Here is a 4,037-nt window from a genome sequence, read left to right as displayed (position 1 = left end):
AGATGTGACACACGCTTTCATCTCTTTCCACTTTTCTTGCCACTGAACACCAACCAGCACCTCAAAAGCAATGTATCAGGGCCCCTGGGTGGCTGAGTGGTGGAGCGTCTGCCTTTGGCCCAGGGCGTGATCCCGGGGTCCTGAGATCGAGTCCCACATCGGGCTCCCTGCAAGGAGCCTGCTTCTTCCTCTGCCTGTGTCTCTGCCTCTGTGTGTGTGTGTGTCTCTCATGAATAAATAAAAATCTTTAAAAACAAAACAAAACAACGTGTCAACACTGAGCTCATGCCCTCCCCCTACCCCCGCACCTGCTCCTCTTCCTGGGTCCTGAGAAGGGCACTTGCTCCCCACTCTTCTGGGCGGGGTGGGGGGTGGAGGGCAGTGAGTCCTCCTAGATGCCTTTCCCCTCCTCACCCTTGCACTGTCATCATATCCGGAGCTGCCCAAGCCTGGTGTCACTAGTACCTGCACACCCTCCTCATCCTCACTCCTCGTCCGAGCTCAGTCTTGCCCTCCGGGCACCAGTCATTGCAACCCTCTGAGGTCTGGGCGCTCAACTTTCCAAAACATTATGATGAAATCTTAGAGGCAAACCAAAGGTGCAGCTAGTAATGTGATGATCCCACTACCAAGTACAAGAAACAAAACCTTAAAGCACAAGTAAAGCTCTCTATGTACCATGTCTGACTCATTCCCTGCCCTTCCGACCCTTCCTTTCCTGCTCTCATATGTTTTGTCATTTGTCTTGTGCCCACCCAATGCTGGTGTCTCTTGTGTGTCCAGATTTCTTCTTTTGCTGAGGACCCCAGTCAGGTTGGATGAGGGCCCACCCTACCCCTCACTTTAACATGATCACCTCTCTAAAGACCGTATTGCCATACACAATCCCATCCTGGGGGCCTGGGATTTTTCACAGGTGAATTTGGGGGGATCACAGTTATAGGCATCGCCTATAACAGTATCTGTTGTGCATTTCCGCCCACCTTGGCTACAGTATGTGCCCAATGTGGTGGTGGTTGGTCTAAAGATTTTTATTAATTTACTCATGAGAGACCCAGAGAGAGAGGCAGAGACACAGGCAGAGGGAGAAGCAGGCTCCCTGCAGGGAACCTGACTTGGGACTCGATCCCAGGACCCCAGGGTCATAACCTGAGCCAAAGGCAGATGGTCAACCACTGAGCCACCCAACCACTGGCCCCACCAGTGGATTTTATTAAATAAATAGTTCCAAATTTTGTGCTTAATTATGTGAGGGGAGACCCCGGGTTCATAGTGCTGAGCAACCCAAACACATCCATGGCCCTCTGTAGGATTTTCTGGGGGGCAAGCAGGGCAATTTTTCTGAACGCCCCCTTCTCGAGAGAGCATCTCTGCATCAGCCTCTAGGTCTGCGGTACCCAGTGTTTGTGAGGCTGCGACACTTCGCGTGTCGTTTGATTTTGCTTCACTCCCAGAGCTCTGAATGGAACTGTGTGCACAGGAAACTCATCCTAGGGGTGAGGCACCCCAAAGGGCTGCGGAGTTCACAGGGAGGAAAAACCACTTCACCTTTGCCCTGAAGGTTCATTTTAAAAATCAAATTGACTTTCAATTACCTTCGTTGAGACAGTTTCATGACACGCCCCTTGAGATAACATTTACAAATAGCATTGGGAATCCTTGCCCTAAGATGTCAAAACAATTGCTGGCACAAGTTGAAGGTGTGCACACAGGTTGCCAGAGACCAAAAGACAGCCTGGCCTTAAATGGGTGGCACGGAAGCTTCCAGAGTCTCTGCCTTTGGGATGCGTTTGGCTGAGAAGCTAGAAAGAGGTGAGGGCCTCCTCTCAGCTGTGCTCACTTAATTGTCCCAAAATCCACCAGCCCTCTCTTTCTTAAACAACCAAGATGATTCCCAACAAAGGTAATTTTCTGCTTCTCTGGTTCAATTCAATTCATCTTTTTAAAAGCAATTAGTATCCCTTTAGAGTATTGCCCTTTAGAGTTCTTTTATGCCTGACTACTTGTGCCTTAGTTCAAAAGTTAAAGCTTCTCTCTATCCATTTAGGCGACTACAGTAAAATCTAATTAAAGTCCAGGCCAGACAAAAATGCATATTTTGGATTACACAGCTTCCTTAGCTTTGTAAGTATGTAAGTTTCCACCAGCGGGGGTGGGGGTGGGGGTGGGGGGGTGGTATGAGGGGGGTGTCCCATTTTTATTTTAAGGCATTCCTGAGAAGGATGTATTTCCAATTAACTGATTATCGAAGGAATTGGAAACTAGCACAGCTACAGGAGTTAAATATGCATTAAGAAAAATTCCACTACTCATGTGAAACTAGTTGGGAGGCCCGTATGTATCAGAAACACATCGTGTCACTTGTATTTTTCCTTTGTAAACCACACTTCTTGTTTACTCAAGTCCAGTAAGGCAATCTGGGCTCAACAACACGTTGACCCGATTAGACAGATCTTTTTATGATGTAGACGGCTTCAGAGACATTCCAGGTGTTACGGAAAAATAGCTGGCTCTGGTATGCTCCTGGTTTCCACGACAGAGACCAGCTGAAAGAGAATTTTAGAGTTCAAATAATCTTAGGATAAAGTCATCTATAATTTTGTAGGTCAACAAACTCTGCAGCAAAGGCAGGATCCGAATAGTTGCTCATTTTATTCCCAGTGCATTGGTCTTTCTTTCTTTCTTTCTTTCTTTCTTTCTTTCTTTCTTTCTTCTTTCTTTCTTTCTTTCTTTCTTTCTTTCTTTCTTTCTTTCTTTCTTCTTTCTTTCTTCTTTCTTTCTTTCTTTTCTTTCTTTCTTTCTTTCTTCTTTCTTCTTTCTTCTTTCTTTCTTCTTTCTTTCTTTCTTTCTTTCTTTCTTTCTTCTTTCTTCTTTCTTTCTTTCTTTCTTTCTTTCTTTTCTTTCTTTCCTTTCTTTCTTTTTTTTTTTTAAGATTTTTTCTTTTTATTCATGAAAGACACAGAGACAGAAGCAGAGACATAGGCAGCACTCAACCCCTGAGCCACCCAGGTGCCCCCGCCCCCCCAGCTTATTGGTCTTTCTGCTGGAGCCGTGGTTCTCAACCTTGCAGCACGCTGGGATCGTCAGCCAGTTAAATCAAGTAAGTAAATAAATAAATAAGAATAAAAACAAACAAACAAAGAATAAAAACAAAACCTTCCCCAGAGATAGAGAGATACTTGGTCTGGGCACTTGAAGTTTTAAACACTCCTTTTTCCCACTCTGAGTAGTGGAGGGAAGGAAAAAGGCAACAAGTGACAAGGCACATGCTACATATCTGCAAGATATTTGCCCTAATCCACTGGACCTCACCTTTTAATGGGATGAATTCTTGAATTTTTAAAGAGGCTCTTCTGGAAATTCAACCTCCCTTCTTTTTCGATTTACAACATATAGCATTCTTTTCTTCTTCTAGTAGAGAGGGCCTGGAACAGATTTCCACTTGGCTCCTGGGCTGGTGTATTCATTGGGTAAACAGAGGATGGTATGCAGAATTCTGGAGACTGTGGAAGCCAAAAGAATCATCTCATCTCCTGGGAACCAATTAGGGTTCCTGAATGGCAAACCTCTTGTGTGGGTTTTCTTTTTTTTCTTTTTGTTTTTGTTTTTAAATAAAAATCACAAAGCATTCCGAAGAGGCACACTCAGAATTACTCTGGAACTTTCCACTGAAGAGACAAGCGAGGGAGGCTCTGGGCCAGTTTGGCAGAATGCTGGGCAGCAGTTAGACGCAAAGCAATGAGGAGAGGAGATGGGGTGACCACCAAAATCCAATACCATGATGTAACCCATGGCAGGCACACACACACAAACATGATGTATTGATTTTGGCAATGGTTCCCCATTATTTTTTATATCAGAAACCAGCCAAGTTGAAAAACCATTGGCAACCGAGGTCTAGAGCTGGATAGAGAGCTGGCAGGTCGTACATCTTGCTTTAATTCTGTTGCCTTGCACCTGTCCTGGTGGGGGGTGGGGGGTGGTCTAACACCCAGTCGAGAGGATGATAGAGCCATGAAACTGAAGCCCCAGCTTGC

At 45.3% G+C, this 4,037-nt stretch overlaps 1 long non-coding RNA gene across 1 annotated transcript; it reads left to right on the top strand.

Moving 5' to 3' along the window:
• Nucleotides 1–1,759: 1,759 nt before the first annotated feature.
• Nucleotides 1,760–3,641, top strand: LOC119869827. Its single transcript, XR_005371930.1, has 4 exons — nucleotides 1,760–1,903; nucleotides 2,048–2,124; nucleotides 2,957–3,100; nucleotides 3,416–3,641. It is a non-coding gene; the product is annotated as an uncharacterized LOC119869827 (long non-coding RNA).
• Nucleotides 3,642–4,037: the final 396 nt, after the last annotated feature.

This window comes from Canis lupus, chromosome 17 (genome assembly GCF_011100685.1).
Source record: "Canis lupus familiaris isolate Mischka breed German Shepherd chromosome 17, alternate assembly UU_Cfam_GSD_1.0, whole genome shotgun sequence".
NCBI classification, from domain to species: domain Eukaryota; kingdom Metazoa; phylum Chordata; class Mammalia; order Carnivora; family Canidae; genus Canis; species Canis lupus.
Note: the sequence above shows the minus strand (reverse complement) of the source record. Positions and strands in the feature narration are given on the sequence as shown.